Below are 26,997 nucleotides of genomic sequence, written 5' to 3' on the forward strand. Positions count from 1 at the left end.
CATCACCTGTGATGCCTGGAAGAGTAGCTGTGGCGTAGCAGCCACCTCTCCTGGCAGGCAGCACAACAGCTCATGCCAGTTGGAGGGACCTTCTTTCCCAAAGCAGGAAACTGGCAACACGAGCACTCGCTTTCCTCCTTCACCACCCACTTACCCCTGGCAGGCTGGCAAACAGCATTTGCTGGGTTCCCTCACTTTGTCACGGGCACACAGGCTTCTCGAGGCGTCTTCGAAGGAAGCTGAGGGTGAGTAGTGAGGTGACACAGTCTGAAGATGATACAAGATTATTCAGTTTACTGAACTGAAGCTAAACACAAGCAAAGCTGATCGCAAAAAGTGGAGAGTGATCTCATAATATTGAGTGAGTTTAAAAATTAAATTCAGTGTTTGTAGCTGCAAAATTATACACAGGGAAAAAGCAACCTTAATATATAAAATCCTGGGCCCTGAATGAGCTGTTTGTATTATGAAAGGGACTGTGGAGTCACTGCAGATGGCTCCATGAAAGCAATACCTCACCAATCAGTACCAGTCTAAAAAGTAAATGTGAGATTATTGATTATTTAGAGAGCAAAGGAGAGGAAATCACTGCCATTCTCTAGGTCTACCTTACAGACAAATCCACCTTACAGCCATGTTTTGAATACTGCAACCAGAACTGATTCCTTTTTTTTCTTTGTTCTTCTTCTTCTTTCCCTCCCTGCTTCAAGATCATCGGAGAGGTACAAAAGCCTGTGCTATCAGCAGAGTCACCAGACATTTGGAAAAGAAAGGTTGAACAGTGAAAAAAATTTGTTGACATTAGTTATTCAAGGTTAAAGGACAAGAATTTACCAGGAAGAGATTAGAAGGATCTTACAATTCAAAATGACTGGACAATAAAATGTCACTAAAACCAATGCAGATATCTGCAAAGCGCTGTAATGAGAATATACAAATCTAATTTCAAGTACATGTGTTGGACTGTGAGTTGGCTGTTACCACACAGAGAAAAGATTTTGAGGTTATCACAGAGAGATGCCTGGAAATGTCATCACAGTGTTCAGCAGAGATCAGAAAAGCAATAGAATAAGTGAGAAAGGAATACAGACTAAACCACTAAACAGGTCATCAGCACTGTGGATGCTAGGTGCAGCTCTGGCTCCACGCTGGGAAAAGCAGAGAGCAGAGCTGGAAAAGATGGGGGTAGAGTACCAAGGGTAGTTCAGAACCTCAAGTACACGGGGGTACAGGAATGGCTGAACAGATGAGACTCCTGACCTGAACTGACACAAACCACACTGAATGTTTATAAGGTCCTTTACAGGCCAGAAAAGATGGATTGGAATTTACCCTCCAATGACTTTTTCAATACCAGAGGTTGAGGCACCAGCCAGGCAACCAGATGGAGGCTCAAAACCAAGCAGAGGAGATGCCCCTTCTGAGGAGAAGCAAATGAGGTGAGGAACTTTGTTGCCAGAGGATGCTGAGCACGATGATGGGTCACAGCATTCAAGAACCAACTGAGCAGAATAGTGCTTATCTTTTCTGGATGAGGAACACCTGAGTTGTGAATGGTGGGATGAGGGAGAACAGACCAGGAATACACATAATGCTGTTGTCCCCTGCTTGGTCTCCACAAACTTGGTTTGACTCCCCATAACTTTCTTGAGGCCTCTGAGGGCAGGAAGTCATGGAACAATGCCTGTGCAAGGAACAATAAGGATCATGCACCCTGTAAAAGACAGAGCTGAGGAGATGCCATAGTAGTCTGTAAAATCAAAAATGCTGTGGAGAAAGTGATCCAAAATGAACTACTCATTCTTTCTCACTACACAGGAACTGGCAAGCTCCCAGCTGAAATGGGTCACAGGTGTAAAACCAACAAAAGGAAGCACTTTTCCACACAAGATATATACAGAAAAATTTGTGGAATTCATTGTCACAAGATATTGCAGAGTATAAATGGGTTCAGAATGGGATCAGACAAATTCATGAAGGATAGGTACATTTGTGGCTATGCAACTCAGTCCTGTGGTTGCAAATTTTCTTTTAGAAACCGGAAAGTGACAATGTGTGTTACAACTCTAGATAATTCCTCCCTGACCTGAGTGGCTGGATACATGTTCTTAGGTTTCTATAAACTCTATAATGTTCTGCATACATATTATGAGAAGTATTAAGTGTAAGCTTATGGTTTCTGGTATATTCTTAGCCTTTGGTGGAGAATGAAAATAGTATTTTAGGGCATACTGTGAAGAAGGCATGTTGCCAAGATAAGCCTTTGGTGCAGACTGTCTTCTTTCATCTTCTATCATGGCTTTCTGCATTTCAATACTTCCACAATTTTTTGTGCCATCGACAAACTAATGATTAACAATTTATATTTTCTGTTTTCTTCACTGCTAAAATATTCAAAATGTACAAGGGCAGGAACTGATTGCTTTGGGCTCTTTAGTCACATCTCCTGTGAGCATTCCTCATTTGCCAGTGCCAAACATGTGCCAGAACTGTTGAGGAGCCACCCTCAGACTCATTTAATCTTTAGCATGTTTGCTTGCATGTTTCTAATTTATTACGGAGAATGTTTGGTATTAGGCAATTAGAAGTCTAGCTGTAGATGGTATTAATAGACTATTGCTTTTTAAAATGGAATTTGTCAGCTATTCAAATGTATATCAAATTAGCTTGGTATTTTACATAAATTCAGTGGTGGTGAGTTATATTTGCCAGTTTTAATTCTTCACCAGAGCACTGTATTTAATTCTTTTGTTGTGGTTAGTTGTCAAAATGAAGGGCCTACCACTGTATGTTTTCCTAAATACTGAAACAATATTGGTTTTTTAACAGATCCTGAACTTCCTGTAGTTCTAAAACCTCTTGAAAACCAATGGTAATCATGCAGACAGCTTCCTGACTGGCTCCTAAAAAATCCTTGATGCAAATGATCTAAGCTACTGGTTTAAAAATGGTGCTGTGCATTGCCTTCCATGATCAACGACAGTTAATTATGTCCCACCATCATTTAACATGACAGTGTGATCTATCTTTTCCTCTGAAGACAGAGGATGATGTTTTATAAAAAATTGTGCTTTTACAGTTTCATCATTTCTAGTAATAGACCAATATTACCATTAGGATTGTTTTCATTCCAAATACACTTCCCCCCAAAAAAAAGGCTTTAAAAATTAATTGTCTTAGGCACAGCTTTACAGTTTCATCCTGACTGATTCTCTTTTTAAAAAATTATGAAGATTAGTCAGGATTTCATGTTCTTCTATGAACATAAAATCTTCTATGCTGATTCTTATATTTGTTTGGCCTAATATTATGTTCCAGCAACAAAAAAATACTGCTCAATGCAAACTTACATGATAATTTGAAATACATATGAACTGGAAGAAAGAATGCAAATGGGTCAGTACTGGTGTGAGCTTTCTCCCACTTCTGAGCATGGTTCTGATTTTCAATTCCTCTGTCAAATTCTCCCTACCTGATTAGACACTGTATATGAAGTTTAATAAATTCATCAGTTAGCTCTGTAAATTAGTTTAGGGAAGGGGGAATTTAGTCACAGGGAGGCCATGCAGAAGGGAGCTCAGCAGTGGGATGGAGGCAGATGGGCATGGCCAGGAGATGCTGGAAGAGCTGGAGATGGGGGTTCCCACCTTGTGGCTCTCTGAGGAGGTGGGAACTGGGCACCAGCCACACGTCCCAAGTATCCCAAAAGTACAGTGCCACCCCTCACACTGCGGCAAAGGGGAGACAGCTGCTGTCACTGAAATCCATTTTACACCTCACTCATCCCTTTCAAGAGTTTGTAATTGCCTTTAACCAAACTCTGTTGGATGATGAATCCTGGCTCAGATTGCATTTTTAAGTTTTTCAGCAAATCCATCCTGCCATTTTGCTTTTTGCCCAGGCATAAAAACCACACAGAGATAGAGCTTTCCATCATAAATTTTGCAGAGGCATAACAAATTGTATTAGAAGGAATGATCTTGGTCAGTTTAAATTAAGAAACTCTGTTTCCCTCAATAATGATGACCTAAAGATTTTTAAATTTCATGTAACTCAAGTGTTCAAGAAATTGAGTTTATTAGCCTCCACATAACATTAATGATAGATTTAGGCTTCCTTTCATTTAAGTTAGTACATTAAATAATATTGATGTTTATCATTCTGAAGATGGTCTTAGAAATACTCTCTATGAAATTAGTAGAAATTTTGCTATTGACTTCAGTGGGCCCAAGGTTTTACCCCTAGCAATTAGCAGTCATTCTACTGTATAACTTGGCTCCCCAAAGGTCTGCAGAGCTCAGCATAATTATAACAGATTGTGTAATCAGACTGGCAGGACATGCAGCTAGCAAGAAGAACTATGTCTACTGCCCTTTTTCTTAAATTTAAAATGAGATATTTTCCAAAAGCATGGATAAACTTAAATGAATTCATTTTCATTATAAATGCCTAAAATACAAGCTAATGATCAGCATGAGTTACAAGAAAAGATTCAACAAAACATCATGTTTGAAAATATTTACATGTTCTATTTCGTCTCTAATGAGGGAGATGATGTGCAGTTAAGGCTGCCAGGCCATTCTGTAATATGACTGAAGTATTCTCTCTACAAACAGGGAAATAAGAGACAGAGGGTGGGGAAGAGAGAAGCAGAGACTGAGAGAGAGCCCTGTGAGTGTAGAATGGAGTCAGTCTTCAATTAGAATTTCCTTTAGCTTGCGAGTACCTTAGACAACCAGCATTATTCAGAAAGATATTGTCAAGGTAGCTGAGCTCCTGCCTCACTGCCCTTCCCCCTTATGACAGTTTGCAAACTTGTTAGGATTCTTAATATTCACTTTCCTCCCTACAAAATGCTCCAACGCTCTTAGTTTAAACTAAACACACAATCCAAGCCCGATGTTTCTCTCACTCCAGCAGCCACAAGCACACCCGTTCCTGCCCCAGCAGGGGTGCAGCCCCTGAGCAGGGGGTTCAGCGCCTGCACTCAACACCCAGCACAGACTCCAAACCTGGTTTTCAAGGCACAACCCCAGCAGGCTGGAGTAGCTGTGCATTTGATGGAATTCAGAAGCAACGCCAGGAAAAAAAACAAACTGCAAACCCATGTGCACGCGCACCAGGGGGTGGCGAGAAGAGGTTTGGGGAGGGAAGGGAAGCAGATGGGACATTTAATTCAGGGAACAAACTAATTTAAATCTTTCAAGGGGTTTGTTATTATTTCTAGAGTGTTAGGAATGCATTTTTTCTCTGCCTGTGAAATGCAACATCCCTGCTCAGAAAAGCTCTAAGAAAAAAGCTCAGCAATATAAAGAAAGAAGAAAAAAAGAAATCCAGAATGTTTTAATGATATCCTTTAAGAATACTACTATTTATATATTTCACAGATTAAAATAAATAATCATAAATGTGCAGTTGGTGTATGTCTCTTGGGTAAAGGAAAAAGCAGGCAGATTTATAAAATGGGTTTGTGTGCCAGGGTGATTGTAATGGCTCCTTCTGTCAGGTAAACACATAATTAGGATGTTTTCAAATAAATGTATTATGCACATGATTGAAGCCAATCCAGGCTGCAGTATAAATATTACGCCTTTTTTTTTTTAAGTTGTATAATTACATATCTACCCATGGAGCTTCTCGCCTGATAGGCATCTATTTATGCAACACCACACTGTGGCTCTTCCACAGGTGCTGTAGCAGATACTTGCTGAACATGCAGCCCGTCTGATTTTTAAAGTGCAATATCTCAGCTTTCTCTCAAAATACCAATTTTGCCTCAACTCCTTTTTGCCTAATTGCTTCTTAGATTTATTGTTTAATTAAAACCATTCTTGGGTTATACAAACAACAAATCCCACTAATGTGTGTTTTTTTCACAGACAAATTATCTTCCAAGGGATTATGCATCTTCAGCTTGGGAAAGGATTCCGTCCTCCTTGGCTGGGCTGTCACTGCCAAGTGCAGCCTCGTGGTCAAAGCTGTAAGTTGAAGTTTATGATGGCATCATGACAGAGCTGTATCCATGGAGTCAAAGTGGCAATACTAAATGCCATTTGAAAGACTGATGCAGCCTTTAAGCCGATGCAATAAAAACTCTTCTTTACTTTATAGCATTTTCATACGGAGTCTCACAGTATGTCTGGTCATGCACTAGGGAAGCATAAATAAGATGTGAATGATGAGTTACATGAGGAAACACACCAAGAAGACTCTGAGGGACATCACCTTCATGGTATGCCTTTCCTCAAAGCCTGCCTTACCTGCCAGGGTCCTGTGGGAAGGCACAGCATGGGGACATGCACACACCAGTGCCCACACACTCTGGAGTATTGTCTGAGCTCCTCACCCAAAAACTGTGTTTCTACTCCCAGCCTGGACATCTAGATCCTGTCTTCAGAGCTGAGGTTCGAATTCCAACCTGTTTGCCAAGTTTTGACAATTTGGAAACCTCTGCTAAAATACCTGCATCTGTAGAAAGTTCAGTGAGACACCCAAGTTTCAGCAGCAAAACTGGCCCTCAAAAAAAAAAAAAAAAAAAAAAAAAAAAAAAGATGCTCAGATATAATCTTTCATTTGCATGTTTATATAAGAGGAAGACTGGAAAAATGCTTTTTCCACAAGGAGCATATGCTGCAGCTCCTGGAGCAAGAACGCAGCTCTTATGAGGATTCTGGCTGTCTGCAGCCTTTCAATATTAAAGGAAAAACCCCCGCACAAAAAAAAAAAAAAAAAAAAAAAAAAAAAAAAAAAAAAAAAAGGAAAAAAAGAAAAGATACTCAGATATAAACTTTCATTTGCATGTTTGTATAAGAGGAAGACTGAAAAAATGCTTTTTCCACAAGGAGCATATGCTGCAGTTCCTGGAGCAAGAACCCAGCTCTTATGAGGATTCTGGCTGTCTGCAGCCTTTCAATATTAAAGGGCTCTATAGCAGATAAGAGCAGGATAATAAAAGCTAATAAAGATGAAACTGGACAAATTCAAACTAGAAATTAAGATACATATTTTTAACCACAATAGAGTAAAACAGCTTCCAAAGGGATGTAACAGGATGCCTGAAGCCAGAGCCCACTGCAGGCATGGCAGCGGTGCCAGCAGTTGGAATCGCAGGTGGAATGAAGGGTGGCTTGGAGAGGGCAGCCGGGCTTCAGGAAGCTCTGGGCTGGAACAGGAGACTGGAGAGGGACATGGGATTGTGGAGGACATTTACCAGCAGCAGGCTGGAGGTGTAATGCAACCACCTGGAGGGAGGTTTCTGGGGGCAGAGCTGCCAACTTCTGTATCCCTATGACCACCTCCTATTTCTTTTTCCATCCTCAACTCACATCCTACAGCCCAACCTCTCCCAAATTCTGTAGCTGTCCCCTTTTCCCCTGTAGCCTCCATGCTTATCTTCAAGCAGCTCCCTCTTCCACCTCCCTCCAGCAAGTCAAAGCCTCCAGCTGTGGAGGGGAAGCCTCAGGCTCAGCATCCTGCTGGGAATTTGGGGTAGAGACTCAGATAGGAAACAGGAGGAGAAGAAGGTGTTTGTTGCCAGGGTTGGGCTTGGGGGGATTGCAACTGTTGCTACCGTGAGGGGCTGCCTCCCTGCTCAGAGCTGGGAAAACCAGAGGGTGGATTTGATTTGCTGTCTGGCATGGTGGTTCTCTCTCCTTTTGTCTCTCAGATGCAACATAAAAAGATGAAGTACGTCCCTGATTTACCCCTGGGTGGGCTGTGTTGTGCCCCAATGGTAATGCAAAGCAGCCTCCTGAATTTATAGCTGCTCTACGCAGCCAGCACAGAGCACGGCACCCAAAGCATGCAGAGCTTTCAGTCCTACAGACAGAACTACTGATAGATATCTTAACCTAGGGAAACCTTTTAAAATCAAAGTAGGCACAAAGCAATACCCTTTAGATTAGGCTAGAATTTTATCTATAATTTACGGTGCAGAAGGAAGTGTCAGTTGTCCAACAACAAAAGCATAAAGGAGTCCTGGTGTGGAAAGCATCCCAGCCTTCTCCCTGCCACAAGTCCTCAGCCCAGCCCTTCACCTTGTGCTGCTGCCAGCAAGGCTGCACAGGAAAACACATAATTAAAACTTGCCTTTTTTTTTTTTTTTTTTTTTCCCTTCCAGATTAGTTTTAATCCAGAATTTATTTATTTATTTGATTGATACTGCAGTCACTTCTGTTAATGTAATGGAAAATGTGGTATCAAGTGGGAATAAGATGACATGGATACTTCTCTTGGTGGCAGCACCAGCTTTTTCTGGATTCAGCTGCATGTGAAGGTCAGCTCTTAAAATACTGAGTATTCCTGGCCACACATGGAGATGCCCCTCATCAGGAAAATGGGGAAGAGCTCATCTCAGTGGCAGCTCTGCTCTGTCCCTAATGCTGGGGATGGCAGCAGTGGGTGGCAAGAAGACATGGAAGAGAATGGGCTCATCTTCCTCCCAGCTGCCTGAAGCAAACCCACACCCAACCAGAGTAGCTGAAGCTGGCTTGTCTCGTCTTCTTTGCAGTTTCATTTTTACTAGTTTTGATTGCTCTAAATCAATCCCTAAGACAGTATATGATGCTACAGTGAGCCACAGGAATGCCCAAGGGAACTTATTTGTACAACCATTTTTACAGATCATTTTGTATCTTATGTAAGTGAGATTTTGAGTGGCAGTTTCACTTAATGATCACCAAGATGAATTGTTTGAGAATTTAGGATTCTTTACCTACTTTTAAAAAATCACCTGGTTCATTACACCTCTCCTCCTGAACTCAGCTGTTCATGTTCTTTTTCACTCAGAAATGGCTGGAGGATAGGGAGAGCAAAAACTGAGTCCATCACCTAAACCAAATATGAATCTGATGATCACACTATTTTCTTTCAATATCTTTTCCAAAGTGGAGTTCTTACTGTAACTAAACCCACCTTCTAGAAGTTACCTTCCTGTTAATATCCCATGAAATGAAAAATAGAAAAAAACTATATAAGACTACAGTTTTCCTGGGTTTGTGGATTTTGGGGGTGTACCCTGAAGAATATAAATGAAGATTTTTGGGAAACAGGACACAGAACTGTTCAGATCAGTCCAGCCCAGACATCCAGGTAGCCCCATGCCCTGCTATGACCAGCAGAGGTTAATGCAGGGGAAGGTGTAAAAACTGACAGGACATACGTGGACTGCTTTGTTCTCAGCATGTTCTGATTGACCTCTAATAGTTAAAGACTGACTTGCACAAAAACAGAAGACAGAATACTTCAGGATAGTTTTAGCCATTAAATACAATGCCAAATATTCTTGGCATCAGAGGAATGTAGCGCAGAGATAACGTAAAAATTGTGAAAATCTTCAACATACCAGCAGCATACATTGAAGGGATGAAAGAATGAAGATTGAGGGTGACAACCCCTGCCTCTCCCTCACAGGAAAATCTCACAAACTGAAACTTTACCCAAACAAAACAAAGACTCCAGCACAGCATGTGCAGCCCTCCTTCTTGGGAGAGAATGGGGAGAGAGAACAAATCACCCAAGCCTGACATGAGTCACATCAGTTCATGCATGACTGAAAGGTGCTCAGATACTACAGTCATGAGCCCAGGCCAAGAACCTATTTAAAACACTAAGGCAAGTGACATTGTAAAACTGTTAAAAAGGCAAGGATACAGAAAAATGTGGGGCAGAGAAATAGAAGTGTGGGTGAGTTCAGAAACTCTGTTTTGGAGTTTGAAGTGGAGGCAGTCTGAGCACGGAGAGCTTGGAGGAAAGGAGATGGCCAGGCCCCAGGGCAGTCACTCAGCTCTGCAAGTGCTCAGGGGAGAGTGCTTTGGGGATTGTGTGTATATGTGTGTGTGTGTGTATTTGTGTATCTGTGTGTGTGTGTGCGCAGGAGGCAACAGAGCTGCAAAGAAAAGAAAGACATAGACAAGCCCAGAGAGCTGCTAGAATGAGGGTCAGCAGACAGGAACAGGCAGGTGAAGTTTGGTTTAGAGGCAGGATGAGGAGGAAGCCTTGAAGCTTTCTGTAGGGGCCAGGATTCAGGCAAGACATGGTCAGGAATGCCCAGCCAGCCCATTAGGTGCTGAACTCACCTAACCCTTCAGTTTTGGATAAATGCCATCTCAAGTTGCTTTTAACAGCAAACACAAACACGGATCTAATATTTGCAGAGTGACTATGGGAGCCAACTCTTCCCCACTTGGACAGCATAGTTCCACAGAGCAGCACTTTAAAGGATTTTTGCAGATCCTTTACTTCCAAATTTTAACAAAGTCTCTACCCCGTTTATAACCTGTTCCTCACCCAGTTTATTGCTCTTATTTAAACTTGCAAAGAGACATTTTCAAAGCTGGGACACATTTTCCACATCCGTTACTCTGAAAACCTTAATGGGAACAGAGCTGAGAAATGACACTGGTATTATCACCACTGAAGCAATTGCATGCTAACAGGCTGCACCTTTCTCCTAGATGATAGAAAGGTTAGTTAAATTCAAACCAAATATATTCCCTGAAATTCCAACCGTCTTTAATAGGAAAAGCTATAACCTCCCTGATGCACAAAACAGCCCTTGCAGCTGATGTCTGAAGCCTGCACCTGTTATTCCAACAGAGGTGACCTCTGAACAAGAAAGCCATTCTATATAAACACTGAGTTAAGTGACTTTCCCCATGTCTCCTCAAATAACACCCAAATATCTTTTCTTGTCAAAATCTTGCACTTGTCCCATAGTATACTCAGTAAATCATGACAACCAGTGACTTATTTGAAGGCTGAGGCCCAAAGCAAGAGGTGCTGGTGCTGAAAGAAGTTTAACCAGTCACCAGCCTCTAAAATATTAAGCTATAAAATACAAATCTATTTTTATAAAAACAGTGTTAAATGACCTGTCAAGACAGCTGGTTCTTGGTGGTTTTTTTTTCCTTTGGGGTAGCAGAAGAAAGTAATTGAAGAAAAAAAAATCATTAGGAGACAATTTCAGTTTATTTCTATAATACAAGACTGTTCTGCAATAGGCTAGCAAAATCCTGGGAAGCATTTAAGTCCTGCTCAGGCTTATGAGATTAAGCATCATATATCCCTCATTGTGGCCTCTTCCCTGGTGTGAATCCTGCCCTGTGAGCACTGTGAGGATTAGTCCTGCAGACCAGCGGAGGACTGATTCTTGTACCTGCCACTGCCGGTGTTTGTCACACCGCAGTCACACCTTGCAGCACTGTCACCTTCCCTGGCACAGTGACATTCTCATGCTGTTCACACCGACCTGCAGCCCGGTCACTGCCCAGAGCTCGCATGCAGAGCTTTGCACTGAGAGAACTCACTGCTGGCTGGGAGAGGAATAAGTTCAAGTCAGCTGTGAAATTCTACTCTGCCAAGTTCACGGCTGCCTGTCGCACTCCAGGCCAGATCTGGCGCCTGCAGTATTTCAGCTCGGAGATCCCAGCTTTCACAGACACAGCTGGGCAGGACCCAAACCCCTCCTCTGTGCCTTTACTGTAGGAGAATGGAGCACCCAAACACTTCTCCCTGACTTCTCCACAGACCTCAGCTGTGGAGCACAGTTATGGTAACCATCCTGTGTGAAAGGGCTCCTGACACACAAAAGGCTGAGGATATCTGATGGAGGGGCAATACTTTATTCTTACCACATTTTCAGGACTACAGTTCTCAAACACTGAGGTAAGAATATGGGATTCCTCATTTAGTGCACCAGGAAAATTTCAGGTCTGATTTTTCAAGTTAAAAAGAAAATTCTGTAGACAGCAATTGTGTCAGCTCCTTTTGGAATATAAATGTCAATCCAATATATTTGTCCTGTTTGCCTGTCATTTGTTGCAGCAGAGTTGTGGTCAGGGTGATCCTTCCCCCAGTTGCTTTTGCTGTATCTGTTCTCTGAATTACCTTTTTATCTTAGGTGGCTGCTGTCAGTGGATGCTGCTGAATGCAGAACCAAGGGCAGAATCCATTCTGCAGTCAGACCTGAAGTTGGTGATATGGTCAAAGAAAAGCACCAGCTGGGCATTCCTATAAAATACGAGAAATTGATGAGAGGTGGAGTTCTCTGAGGAAGCAAAGCCATTTGGGCAGAATAATTTCTGGCACTGGGGAACAGTATTTTGGGATACTTGCTTTAATGTGAAACATTTGGCATGACTTCACCTGCAACTTGACTGTGAGATGAAAATTTGAGGTGGATTTTTATGGCAGAAAGAGAGTGTGGAAAAATTTAGTCAGCACAAAAGTTTAACCTTGCTAATAAGGTCTATGGGTCTGCTGCAAGGATAAGACAATGCCACTCCCTGTCTCAAGGCTTTAATCAAAACCCACTCCTGTACACATTAGCTATATTATTGCCATTATTTGCCTCATACTTACAACCCAACATGAACTTTCAAAAGAGAATTGGTTTTTTAAGGTCTCTGAACATAGTCTCCGGTATTTTCTTAACTGCTTCATGGCTTCTTTTAAAATGCTTTCAACATGGCCTGAAAACTGAATATAAAAGTAGGCAGGACTAAAAATTAATAGGAGGAAAAAATAAAAAAAAAGGATTGGGTTGAAATTACATTTGCAGAAGCTCCTGCTTTCACTGGAGTGAAAGTGAGGAAGGGCGTTCTCAGCCCCCAGACAGATTATCTGGCAAGGCTGAAATCAGACAGAGAGCTTTGATCCAATACCAGTAGTTAGGGAAAAACAAAAACCAAGTCTAAAAGCCCAATCACTCTGCAAACCTGGGCCAGGCTGGTATTTCTGCGGTCGCCTGACTTGGAATTCAGTACAAATCTGTCCCTTCCTAGGTTGCCTTGATCTGAAAGCTTGTGCTTACAGTTTTCTGCTGTGGGCTGCCGTGCTCTGAAAGCTCATGCTTTGCCTTTGCACGGGGCTGTAAAAGCCTGTGGGTACTGATAGGGCTTTCAAAACTAAGTCAACCTGTCCTCTGGCACATGGCAACAGGGCTGGCAGCTGATCTCATCTCTGCTGTGCCACTAGCTCCTGCGCAACATTAGCGAAGTCAATTACCTTCTGCTGGCGTCTGTTTTTCACCTCTAAAAGGGGGACAGTAGTAATTTCCTATCTCACAGAAATGTTGTGAAGACAAATACATTAGCTTAGGAAGTGCTCAAATACCAGTGTGACCAGGACTCCTCTCCATCTCCTTGGCAGCCTGCATTTTGTAGCCTGGAAGCCTGTGGTCTGCCAAACCACGAAGGATTTGAGCTGAAGATGACTAGATCAGCTCTTGGACTGGCTGAGCACAGGTATCTCCACAAGGAAAGCCAGAAAAACATAGCTTCTCAGGAAACCAACAAGAACAGAAAGAAATGGAGCGGAGACCACTCCAGCACCAAAGCCACTGTATTTTGTGTATTGTTTGCTTTAACTTACATGCACATGATGTATTTTAGTCTTTCCATTGCCATTCATTGAGGGTTAGAAAAGAACACCAAGCTGATATTCCTGAGGTGTGAACAAATGCAGACCATGCTGTAAATACTCAAATATTGCTTTTTTTGAGTAAGTGGTTACATTTAGAAGTCTTCCATGAGCCAACTGCCATTAGAACTCTGGAATTCAGCCCTTGGGAGGTCATTTCAATTTTTGTCTTGGTGATCTGGGGTGTGAACAAATGCAGACCATGCTGTAAATACTCAAATATTGCTTTTTTTTGAGTAAGTGGTTACATTTTAGAAGTCTTCCATGAACCAACTGCCATTAGAACTCCGGAATTCAGCCCTTGGGAGGTAATTTCAATTTTTGTCTTGGTGACCACCATCCCCAGGGTCTTTTTCTAGCACATTTTATTCAGTCAAGACCAGAAAACTTTACCCATTTAATAATGCTGAAAATATATCTATACGCCAGGACCAAATTTTCTAGTGGTGCTTGATTTTGGTTTGTTTGCTTTTTTCCCCAATGATCTTAGCTTTCTGCTTTGATGTGAGGAGCAGGAAGTGAACGAACTATGAGGATTGTTACTCATGTTTATGTGCTTTGTAGTCCCCCTAAGGTCAAGTGGGGAGCTCCACTGTGCTAAGCCCTATGCAAAGCTACAATATGAGAGAGCACATATCCTGACCAGAAGTGGTCAGCCAGCTGACACAACCAATGCAGAAAGGGAAAGACACTCGAACATACTTTCTAGAAAGATACATGAGGAATTTACTGGCCTTGGCCAGGAAACAGAAGCAAATACCACTTCAGCACTGTGATTGTACTATTGTTATAACACTGACTTTCATTTCTTCAGAAGTACCGGGTATAGCTAGGCAAAATAAGGGGAAGTTGTTAACCTCCTCTTAAAGATTTTTCAGACAATTTAGTGCTATGGATGAGGAAACATCACGGCTGTCTCTCTAAGGCTTCAGTTCCTTCAGTAGGAGATTAGCAGAAATGGGCAACACAGATTTTTTTTTTATTATTATTTGGAGCAAAACAACAGTCTAATAATCCTGTCTTACAAAGGAAATGAAAGAGTCTTGGGGGTAATATTGAAAAAATGGTGGGCAGTCAGAGTCATGGCCATATGGTCCTCAAGCTGTGCTGTCAAGCACATCTACAGATGGAGATGTATTATCTTACATGAGCACCAAGTTGAGCATTGCACCAGGCACTTGTGAATCAGACCAGTAGACCTGACAATACAACTGACAATTACTATAAAATCAGGTGAGGCACAGTCAGAGGCAAGAATACTCCCTCAAAAAAACCCAACAGCTAGAAAGAGGACAAGCTTCTGACAAGCTCTGCAGCTTACAGATTCAATCCAGAACATTTAGCAAGTTTCGCAATATCTGAAGCAAGAAGGGAAGTTGTTCTGACAAGTCTTAAAAAAATCACCATACTGGTCTTTTGATTTTATACCAGTTTATTATGTTAAAGGCAAACTCCACTGTATCTACACACTAACTGGCTATCAAGTGCCATACAGGACAAGGGTATGGGTGTGTGCATTTACTCTGAAGAGCTGGATCAAAGGGAAGGAAGAGCTACCGGGAGCAGTGACCTCCACATGGAATACTGCAAATACACACTGAGACTTTGCTTTCCAAGCAGCTTACTGCTGAAACAGCTGAGCATGTGGGAGCCATGAGAGCTACTGAGATTATACACATGGGTGCTATGTGTGAACTGGTCAATCATTCTCAGGACTTTAGGACTCTTGTACAGCTCCGTACAGAAAACTGCTCTGGTGTCAACATGCCACTGTGTCCTGTACTATACAAGCCCCTGAAGAAGATGTCTTTGATTTGAGGAACAGTGCTCCATAACTGTGAAGTCCTCAGAGAGGTAAAGGGGTGACAAACTGGCCACCTCATATAAAGTGGAGCGTAAACCATCAGTTTCTAGTGGGCTTACACTATTCATAGCTTCCCAGGTTTTTATGGCATGCAGGCATAGAATGCTGGCATGGGGGAGTAACAAAGAGTTTAGGGTGGTAGCTGTATAAGAAAACCCTTTGTTTCATGATTCAGATGATTACTGGCTTACACCCATGGGGCAATCATTTACCTGCAAGTCTTGGCTAGAAGCTTCAGGGCAGCAAAAGTTTATGAGGCAGCTCTGTGTCAGTCGCATGAGTCTACATTGGTGAAGGTGTTTAGAAACCTGCATCTTTAGGTGTCTAAAAAGATCTTAACATTTTATCCTGTAGATTGGCCAGATATTTCAGTGTCTCCTCTCAAAAACTCTTAAACATCTGACAAGATTAGGAAAGGAACAACAAACCACACATCTTCAATTTTTCAAGCAAACTTCAATAACCTGTTCCTCATACATAAAATGAATGGGGGTTGAGTAGACATGACCCCACTTAAACTTGCCAACATGGCTGCAACGTGAGCTGAGGCTCTGGCAGCTCTGTGAATCCCTTCTCTGGAGTAGGGATCTCCCGCCTTCCCCATGGTCTTGCGCTCCAGAGCATCCTGAAGCAGATCCAAATTTTAACACAGAGAGTGGAGCCCATGGGCACTTTGGCAGTGCTGTGTGGCACTCAGCCAGCACCATTTACTCTAAGCTCCGTGGCCTCACTGTGTAATGCACAGAAGGGCTGTTTTGCAGCAATATTTGGATATTGTGTAGGAAGGAAAATATCCCCAGAACCAAAGGCTTTATGTGCCAGAGCTTCCTGTGCTGGGGCAGGGGTGCAAAACTGGCTTTAGGTACTCAGTTTAGGGCCAAGGCAACCGACACATGAGGGGCCAGGCATCACATTCAGTAGTGTGAAGTCCAGTGCTCCCTAGAGTGCTTGAGGCAAAAATGCCAGGACAGAGGAAGAACCTCTACAAGCTACTTGGCTCCTACCAGCACCTTGGCTGGAGAAGATGAGATGATAACGGCCAAAGATCCGCAAAGGAACACAATTACCACACACGAGAAGAAATCCTGGAGACCCTAGAGAGGGAAAAAATCAACAAGTCGTGGGAAATGCCTCAGTGACCCCAGCACGGTGCGCAGAGAATGGCAGCAGAACGAAACTGCCGAACACCGCGGTGTTGCCCTCGCTGACGCAACCCCGGCTCCTAGGAAGGGTTGGGCAAGGAGCCAAAGAGCACCAACACACCCGGTGCAAGGGCCTGCCTGCCTTAACCCTTCCGCCGTCTCAAAAGCTCGCAGAAAACACGTCTCAGTTTCTTCATTTCTCAGTTCAGGGCTCTGGACGGGGGAGCAGGAAGGGCTGGACGGAGTAAACGAGCAGCAGCGCGCTGGGCGAGCGCACGGTCTGAAACACCGCGATCGGCCACGCCGTGGCCAAACCATCGCAGCCCGCAACAGGTCCCAGCGCGGCGCTCAGCCGCTGCCGCCGAGGAGACCCGCGGGGAGCGAGGAGGGCTCCGTTCCGCAACCCGTCCGCCGCTCCTCGCACCTACCGGGGCCACCCCCGCCATCTCGGGTCTGACCCGCTCTGCGACTGGGGGTTAAGAGCGGAAGGACCGGGCTTGGGCAAAGGGCCCGCTCCGAGGCACGGTGCGGCTCTAGCCCCTTCTCCCGGCAGCCGGCCGAGGAGAGCGGCGAGGGCCCCCCAGCTGCCAGTCCGGCTCCTTCCGGCGGCGCCTCCAGAGCGCCCGCCCCGGGCCGCGGCCGCGCCCTCGCCCGCCCCACCGGGCCGCCCGGGCTGGCGGTGGCGCGCGCGGAGCGCGGTCCCGCGCGGCGGCGGCGGCTGAGGGAGCGAAGGGAGCGGAGCTGCCGGCGGGGTGCGGAGCGGCTTCTCGCGCGGCGCCCGGAGGCAGCATGCGGACGGCGGAGCCCCGGAGCGCCGGTAAGTGGTTCGGCTACGTCGCCTCTCCCTCCTCAGCCCCGTGTCCGGCTCCCGACACGGCGGGATCGTCTCCCTGGGAGCCGCCAAACTCCGCCGCCTGTTGAGCCCCGCGGATCGCGGCCCCCGAGCGATGGCCCCGCCGCCGCCCCGGGTGCCCCGCGGGGGCCTCCGTGCGGTACCCGAGCCCCCCTGCCGTCCGCTGGGGCCGCCACGCGGTTTTCCGGCGGCCACCGGCTGCGCCCCGCGGAGCCTCCCCGGGTCGGCGGGGCGCAGCCAGGCACCTGCCGGCGCCGCGGTGCCGGGGGCGCGGGGATTGCCGCCGCGGCGTGACCTTCCCGGGCGGGCTGCGGCGCTCGGGGCAGCCCCGGCGGGCGGACTTCTGGCGGTGGGCTCGGGGGAGAGGGGTCGCGCCCCGCGGGGCGCAGCGCCGACCGCGGCGGGGCGTCCCGGGCGGGGTGCCTCTGCCGTGTGCGAGGCGCGGGGCGCTCGGCAGTGGCCCGAAGCGTTTCCCGCGGCTGGCGCCGGCCGTTCCTGCGGTGGGAGGAGGGAGCGAGGGAGGGCGCTGCAGCGGGGGGCGGCAGACCGCGCCTTTCCCCCCCGGTGGGGTGAGCCGCCGCCTGGGAGAGCGCGGGGCTGCCGGGCGGCGGCGTCTTGGGTGGCGAGAACAAAGGGCCCCCGGCGGGAGCGGGCAGGAGCACCGCCGCTGCTCCCGGGGTGCCAGCTCCCCAGAGCGGCGTGGGGGTGGGGGTGTTCATCCCGGTCTCCCCCCGTTCGCTCTCCCTGGGGAGTGCGGTTGCAGCCTCCGCGGGGCCACCTTCTGCCCCGCAGCCGCCTCCGCAACCTGTTGTGCCGCTGCGTGGTCGGGGGTGCCCGTGGTGGGGTGGGCAGTGCTCCCCGCGGGACGCCCCGGGGGGCGGGCGGGCTCGCGTGGAGCGGCGCGGGGTGGGCGCAGGCAGCCCGGGGCGAGCGGGAGGCGAAGGCAGTGGGCGGGTGCGTTTGCCTTCGCGGAGGTTTCTGCACCCAGAAACTGTTAAGAACCAACTTCAAGCAGTTCCAATAGCTGGCGTAAATTAAATTCAATGAAAGAAAGTATTTCCGCGCTGTTAAAGGTCTGTTCCCGCGAACCTCTTGTGTGGGAAAGATGTGGTCTGTTTCCAGGAGACTGACTGGGGCAGCTGTTCTGAAGCGTTTTGGAGTTTCGTGTTTATTTCATATGTAACCAAATGAAGCCGTATTGTCAGTATCAAATACAATATTCTCTTGTCAAGTTTAGAACTGAGCTGTAAAAAGTGATTTGGGCTGACGATAACTGGATAATCAAACCTTCAGCTGAATATTTGTTGGTTTAGAGATCTCTAAAGGCAGCTAACTTGTGCAGGGACAGTAAGCAAATAGAGTTTCCTTATGCTGCTTCTGTAACCAACCACCTTTGTTCATTTTTCAAGGTAAATGCTAGAGAAATGACAAATTTAATTTAAAATTACTAAGGTCCTGTGCTGCAAATGACTTATCAACATGTTTGGTTGCTGGGTGATTGTTCCAAGACTGCCAGTTTGGCTTTGAAAACAGATTTTTAAATGAAGTCCATTGCATTCATTATGATAATGCAGGAAATGCGTGGCTCACGAGGTTGGTTTTATGGAAGGAACAAGTGTACTTTAATCCTGATTTTATTATTTCTTCTGTGGTGGTTTGCTGTGAGACTGAGGACGTAGGAGTAATAGATATCCGTACTGTGAAGCGCATGATCAGCAATCTGAACTTCGAAAGCAAAGAGTAAAATCTGTGTGGCAAAGCAGCAAGTTTGTGATCTCAGTGTGTGGTGGGTGACAGTGTTGAATTATTTAAGTTCTCAGTTTCTGCCGTTAACCACCCATCTTGATATGCAAGTTTCTTAGCCTATGTCTAGCTTCTGAAATAGGATGCAACACATCCATGTATGTGAAGGGGTTAAAACAGTTATGGCCAAAAATTAACGCATAACTTCAGATCAAGAGATTTTTATATTCAGTTTAGTTACAAATATTCCCATCAGCCCTTTCCTTTGCACGTGGGTGTCCATGAATGCCTCTTGGCTGCATACTGGTCGGGGCCATTAGCAAAATAGTAGAAGCCACAGACAACATTTTATTGTCATTCGTGTTGTCCGTGAAAGCGTCAGTTTCTGGAAAATCAAAGTGGAAGCTGTCCTAAGTTTTATATTGTTTGTGGATGGAGAGGTATGGAGGTATTTTTAGTTTTATTTTTTTAAACTAAGTTCTGCTTTTGAGTATGTGAAATAATTGTCATTGGCAAAAGCAGAGAAGACAGTCAAAGCTTGTGACTATAAAGAGAAAGACCTAAGCTTGTGGGTAACGGAGAAGAAATGTTTTCCTCTTTGTGTCCACATAATGCAGGGCTGTGGGAAGATATGCCTAATGAAGATGATTATTGCTGTGGCTTTCCATAAATCCACTTGTAATGGAGGCTTTGTACAGTTACTTCTGAATCTGTACATTTAAAAACTGCAAATAGCGATAATGGAGTTGGCTAATAGCAGACTGTCAAGTAAGTGCAATCCTTGTGATAATGTTCAGCCATAGATCTCCATTTAAGCATTACTTTTAAGCAGAAAATGTTTCTTGTAGGTCATAGTATATGCAGTTGGGAGGAAAAAAACCCCGAGTTGTTGCTGCCTGTTGTTGAATCTTAACCAGGTGACTCTAATTGGCCAAAGGGTGCTTTTTCTCTCCAGCTTTTTATCAGGTAGCAGGAGATGTACAATTCAGTAGATCCATTTGATGTGAATTTAGATAGTGGAAAGGAATACTAATAATAACCAGCTTTAAGAGACTGAAGAAGTTTACCTGAATGATAAACCTGTGGCTGTGTGCAAATTAAAACAGGGGCTTGTGCCTGTGTTTTAGAATTGCAAACTTTCCTGTGAAGTGTTGGAGTGAGCTGGATGCCACCACATGATAGTGTGAGCTGATCTTATTAGTGGTATTAATCAGGACAGATCTTTCTGTTTCAGTGGTTTTTTAGTGCTTCTTAGAAACCACGGTTGAGAGTTAAATTACTCACGTCTGTTTTGCAACTTAAGAGGTGAAGGTAAGACAGTAGGGAAAATTTTCAATGCGATATCTTGCCCTAGTACAGAAGGACGTGAAATCATCTATTGTTTTCAAGTAAAGCACTTGTAGTAGCTACTGGCTGTTTTATATAGTGTTCTGAATGAATGCAGTTTTAACTTACATAGCTAAGAAACAGCTTGTGAAGGAAACTGACAGGATACTTGCTTATGTTTATGTTTGGAGTAATTCATTGAGAAATATTTGTGATGCTCTCCATCATTGCTTGCCCTCCTTCAAAAGCAATGCTTTGACTTTCATCTTTCATACAGTATGTGAGGGTTCCTTCTGTGGATTTACTTCTGCTCAAAATCTGACCATAAAAGTAAGCGTTGTTTCTGCAGCTCTTAGTGCAGTGTTCAAACCCAAAATATATGCTTCCTTTCCAGTGAAAACTTGTAATTACATGGAGTGGTAGCGAACTGGAAAGTATTGCAAAACGTATGTAAGAATACTGTCGTACAAACTCTAAAACTGACGAATGACTCACTGCGCCAGTGCTATATCAAATTCTATCTATACACAAGGTTTAAATGACAAGTTTACTTTAGGCAGGGAATATGCAATTTTCTTGTACTCTTTCTTCATCTAATGTCAAATGAGCTTAATGAAATGGTGCATGTGGGCATACAGGAGGTACCAGTTGTAGAGCTTTAATGAGCAAGGGGAACAAGCACTGCTTGGCTCTATTTGTGAAAGTGATAGATGTAACTACTTTTACATTAAAATGAAGTTTGTGGTACAGATGCTTATTTTGAGACGTATATTTCTTTTAATGTACCTCATTGTCATTTGTTTATGTGCATTTACTAACGTTGGTTCTGTTTTTGTTTTCTATGGTAGAGAGTACTTGGCTTTTTAGCAGTATACATGTTCATCTTTACATATTCATATTAATTGAATTTCTTAACTGGCAGTTTGGCAGCATTTTTGCAAACATAAAATTCAGGTCACTGCCAAAATGAAAATGTTATAATGGTCAGCATGGGAAAGGGGCCCATGATTGTAGCTTAAATTGGAAAAGGCCACTTTTCCACTGCAGCAACACAGGTTTTATTCATGTCTTTGACACTGTCATTATGATAAGCTTCACAGAGCTTTGAAGATCCCCCTAAAAAACCAGAACGTGTTAACAGGCAGTAACATCCTGTACTTGGGAAGCCTGTACAGGTGAGCTGGGAGAAGGACAAGGAAGAGTGAAGTGTGGGTATCGGGGTTGTGTGCTGCTGCACTTTGTGTCTCGTGTGTATATGTATGTATCACCTCTGGATGCTGGGGCGCCTGCTGAAATGTGCGGGGAGTCCCAGCCTGCAAAACTAAGAAACCCAGTAACCGCTCAACACTAGGAGGAAGAGAAATCCAGTATTGTCTTTTCCCTAGATAGAAGACTTTAAGCTATTCACAATTTCTTCTTGTAATTTCTAATTTAGCCATTCTGCCACAAAGCCTGTCCCTTCTGCTCTCTGTTAATCATCGTCTTTCTGGGCAGTGTGAAAGACGCCTTGGTCTTCGTCTTATGTTGATCATGAGAGCTTTGTGACCACTGCCTGCAAGTGTTTGCTGTCTGTAGAAAGGTCGAAGTCTCCTGGGACTGTGGAAGGAGGCCAAGTAGGGGAAGCTGGAGCACTTGCTGTTTAATGTCAGTGTGCACACAATGTTTATACACCTGAGCCTCAGCAGAAAAAAAGGGTGAAACAGGTCTTGCTACTTCAAGGACTCTATTATCTGAGAACTTAATTCTAAAGATTGGAAATACAGAGATAAGTTAGGGTTTTTGGAGCAGAGGATGGAAGCAATGTTTATAAAAAGTCTGGTTGAGATGAAAATTGACAAAAGTATCTACTAATATCTGGGCACTGTACTTCCAGGAATCTCTGTTTGGATGCTTTAATCAAGTGCAATCCACTGTGTAGCTGAAATCGAGCAATACCATTAATCTCAGAAGGAATAGGATGGTCCCATTCTTATTCTCATCCTTTAGCAGGCATAGAGGCTTCCAGTTTACAACCTGTCCAAAAGACATTTATTTCTTGGCACAAAATTTCAGCTGCAGCTGGCAAGTGGGTAAGTACTTTGTTCCAGCGTTACTGAGAAAGAGGAATTATTTAGGCTGGCACAAGAACTTTATAGTTTGGAGTTGTCACATGAAATTGAATGGAGGAAAAACATGAAGGCCAGGCATGTTGGCATTGTTCTTTCAAAAGGAGTGCTGGAAATCTGGTCATCACTCGAAACCAAACAAAGCATACAGGTGCTTGACCATGGTGAGGAATTATCTATTGTTGGCTTCATAGGCCTCTCTTCCTTTTTTTTTTTTTTTTTTTTTTTTTAAATTTTTCTTTTCTTCCTCCTGCAAGTGCTGTTTAACACTGAATTGCATGTGTGTATACAAAGAATAACATCTGTTCTGTTTTATGAGATCCATAGAGCAGGGTTGCTTTTCTATCCCTCCTGTGTATGGATTCTTCTCTCATGTGTCATCCTTGCTGCTGAAGGCAGCCAGGCCACTTGAGCTTTGCAATATCTTTTCTCTCTGTAGGAGCAGGAAGTTATTCATGGGATGGTACTTGATTCTTTTGTTAGATTTCCTCACAGAATTAGATCTTACAGTGTTTTGGAAAAGTCATCATTTTTCTAGAGAGTTTTCTGAGTAGGTAAAGAAGTGGGATGATCTGCATCTGTTTTTCTGGAGGAGTTTTGGTAATTGTTATATCAGTGTGTTAGATTTTCTTCTCCCTAGATGTATTTTCATAGGATGGTTAATGAGGAGGATAAATTACATCTGAGAAGCATGAAAAAGGCTAGTCTAGTGTTTAGATCTCAGGCTCCATATTTAAAAAAAAATACATATATTTTACCTGGCAAATACTGTGCTTCTGACCTTTTGTCTTGAAGAATAACCATAGAAGTGGCAAAGAAGCCTTTTGGATACAGTGAGTTAAGAACATGTTGAGGTGTTCTATAGTTCAAAGATGTGAGATGGGGACAAAAGAGAAAAAGATGACCTTGTTTTTAGATGGAGTTGTTTCCTTTTTACAAACTGTTTTCTTCAAATGCAGAGGAGTTATGTTTGTTTATATCTTAAGTAACATTTGTTTCACCAAATTTGATCAAAGGTTTAGTTGTTCCAGAATCAATAATAATTCTGTTACCTTAAGGAAAAATCTGTAATTTATGAATGTACTGTCCATTGTATTTTAACTACTTGTACTACAAAATTTGCAAGATTACACAAATTGACTAGAAGATGCACAGAAAATCCAATAATATATTTATCATGTCAAAGTTCAGTGAAATATGAAACATAATTGCCATAAACAAAAAAAATTGGCCTCTTAAACCTATGAACTAGAAGGCGTGGAAATAATTTTGTAATATATATTCTCAGTGGTTTTGTTGAGACTACTTTGGCACCACCAAAATTCCTTTACAGTCTGTGTATGCTAACGCCTGTGTTATGTGGTAAAAAAAGTACTCATAAACTTGTACTTAACCTCAGGATGAAGCATATATTTTTGAACATGAATTTTAGCTGTTGAACGTCTCCTTCCTATAGCCTTGTTTGTGAGTAGCTTCCCATTAATAAAATGCAGATTTGAAGAGTTACACTTGGGGACACAAGTATTTCAGCAGATTTTATGGTGTTACTGCTTCAATTCTGCCTCTTGGCACAGAGGTAGGATTATAAACTTTTGCAGGAAAGTTTTTCTCCTTTAGTATACTTGTGAGATGGGAGTCTGGCTAGCAACTCTTGTTGGTTTGAGTTTTTTATGGATTCTACTATGTCTCTGGATCCTGTAAAACTATATGCTTTTGGTTAAGGTAATGTACTCTTTTGACTCAAAAAAGAAAACAAATATTTTAGAATAGGCTGTCAGCCTGATTTCCTGGGGTCTGTCCCATTGCGGAGGGCTCATTTTAACACAGATCAGTAAGTGCTGGATCCTACTTCCGTCAGCCAGGCCAAGACAGGGAGAGCTTGCAGAAGCCTGTAGCATGGCCATGATTTCAGCAGCTGTTTTTGGGTGGGTGCAAAGTGTAAGTCTCTCACTCGCAGCTGGATTTTGGATGAGACTGAAGCGAGTGTGGGCTCTCGTTGCCCCCACGCTGGTGCTGACCTTGGCATGGTGGTATTTCCATCTGGCTTTGCTTTGCTTTCTGTGCCGCTGATTTCCCTTGCTGGCCAGGTGTTTGGCCAAAGCTGTGGTGTCCAGGGGCACCTCTCACCTGAGCCCAGGAGAAATCCACAGAAGGTGCAGCGTGTGCACCCCCACGATGGAACCCCAGCAGCTCTCTGGGAGCAGGCTGACACTGCCCGGAACTGAGCTTGCTCCTGCCACAGCTCTTACCTGAAGCAGCTTCTTTGTAAACAAGGTAATAATAAAGCGTGCTGCTACAACTTACCTCTGTGCTAGTCTCTTTCTTATGCCTGTGGAAGAAATAAGGAGCATAATTAATTATAAAAAGGAAGAGTTCTGAAGCGTTGTGTGGCAACCGGCTGTCACGCTCTTCTAGTGATCCCCATCCTGCAGTCAGGGAGATGGGCGTCCTCTAGGACACAGCAGTGTTCTGCTGAAGAGTGATCAAAGGCTTCTTCACTGGCCGGAACCATCAAGGTAGATGGGCAGATGTTTGTTTTAAAATGAGTTGCACAGAGTTGCTGGGATCAGCAACTTGACTGCAGTGACAAAAAACGTCTTCAGCATGCTAGAAATCGTGAATTGTTTTGTTTGCTTAGATCATTGAGTGTTCAGGGCAGGCACTGTGAGTTGTACAGTGTTAAAGAACACATTACAAAGCAGTTACATTGCTGGAAAGCATTTGTAAATGTAAGCTTGAATTAAAGAGATGTATTTTTTTCCCCTATTAAACTTTGAAGAGTTGAGCTTTGAAGACCAGTGAATTTTTGATGCTCTTAAATGTTGTCTACAAGGAGCAGGTGAGGGATCTCCTGACCTCCTGTTTCGCCTTTTTTTTTGTTTTTTCCCCATCTTTTTCTTTGAGCTGATACTTCTGTGTTGGTTTAGAAGCAGCAAGAAATGCAGATATTCTGGCTTTGGCATTTGAGTGATAGGATGGGCTAACATAACTGTGTAGGTTATAAGTGGAATATAAACTCTGGAATATTGGCTTTCTTAGTATCTGAAGGGAGTTATCAGGCTCTTGGATTTTTGTTGCACAGTGTAATTAAAATAAACACTATAGTGCTAATAATTTATGTATTTTTGCCTGTAGGTAAAGTTTTAAATTGGAATTAGCTATACTTTGGTGGAAGTGTTTTTTTTTGGTGGTGTTGTTTTTTGTTTGTTTGGTTTTTTTTTAATTATTATTATAATGATGCCTGTTGAGAGTCTAGTGATATTTCAATGAGTGTATAAAAATAGTGCCAGGCAGATTTGTTTATATTTTTATAGTATATTGTAGTAACGATGTAATTATTGCTTTTAATGGAAACGCCTGACTTGAGTCTTTAATTCTGTCAGGCTCAAGCAGTCGCTGATGAGGTGATAAATGATAGGTTATGTGTAGAAGTGAATTTGTAATTATTTGCTGCTTTTGGAAAAAAGATGCTTTGTTTCTGTCCAGTGACTAATGTAGAAAATCAAAGTGGTGTACCAGATGTTTTTTTCTGATGACTGTGGTGCAGGGTCTTTTTTTATGTAGAGGAGGGTTTTGACTGAGTTTGTTTCTTGGTTTTTGAAGTTTCTTCTGCTTGTTAATGCAGCACTCTTCTACTCTGGACTTCTCTATGGACGGGCTTTATGGAAAAGCTTCTTTCCTGTCCATTCATGCCTGTCTCAGCTCCCCGTCCATCAGGAGGTGGAGAGGCAATGACATTTTTACAGCACGGGCTGATCACTTCCTTTCATTTGTTTTTATTTCATAGAATTCAAACAAGAATAAGTGTTTTGCTTTATTTGTTGATGTCTGATTAGGAATTAGTGGAAGAAACTGAATTGTGGGTGTGATTAACAGTAGTTTTTGTTTCTGGTGTATGAAAGGACTCATTGTCTGAGGCTTTTCCTCCATCGTGCTCTGCCTAATCCTGCTGAAATCACACGAACAACGGCAGCGCTTGAGGCTCCTTGTCTTGTTTTCCTGCGTACTTAATCATACAGCTGGAAAAATTCCCTCTTTCAGAGAATGGCTGCTTCTCGTGCTGAGTCTGTGATCATGTCATAGGGGCCTTGCTGTTAAGGTGGGCATTAGTTTGAGGGGCCTGAGGAGGGTCATTAATCTGAAATGTGAAAACTGATTCAATTTGTACTACATTTGGGTTTTTTATATATGGGCCTGATGGTTTTGTTAATCTGTTTATCAGCTAACTCTGCAGCTGTGGCTGAAGGAGGTGAGCTGCCTCATTCCAGCTTTCAGTTCCTCCCACCTTTCTGTTAGATCAACTTTCTATACTTGCTGTGTAGTATTTCTGCAGGGAGGAACTTCAAAATTCCTTAGTATATGCTTTCAAAAGAAATTTTAAAAGTGTAAGGTTTGTAGAAATGTCTTCATTTCTAAAGTACATGTTAAGTACACATAACAGACATGACATATTCTTTCAGGAAAAACTCAGAAGAAACACAATACCCCATGCCATGAACAGCCTTTCTTTGCCTCTGAATCAGGTTGACATTCCAAGGTCTTAGA

The 26,997-nt window shown here is 43.6% G+C and overlaps 1 protein-coding gene across 1 annotated transcript in view; it reads left to right on the forward strand.

Annotated features, from left to right (window-relative positions):
- Nucleotides 1-17,161: 17,161 nt before the first annotated feature.
- The window catches only part of PTPRF (protein tyrosine phosphatase receptor type F), a 376,714-nt gene continuing 366,878 nt past the window's right edge, over nucleotides 17,162-26,997 (forward strand). The window contains exon 1 of the mRNA XM_041483344.1: nucleotides 17,162-17,242. The gene's annotated coding sequence lies outside the window, so the exon portion shown is untranslated. The remainder of the gene's footprint in view (nucleotides 17,243-26,997) is intronic.

Source organism: Pyrgilauda ruficollis, unplaced genomic scaffold, assembly GCF_017590135.1.
Source record: "Pyrgilauda ruficollis isolate IOZ18807 unplaced genomic scaffold, ASM1759013v1 scaffold6, whole genome shotgun sequence".
Taxonomy (NCBI): domain Eukaryota; kingdom Metazoa; phylum Chordata; class Aves; order Passeriformes; family Passeridae; genus Pyrgilauda; species Pyrgilauda ruficollis.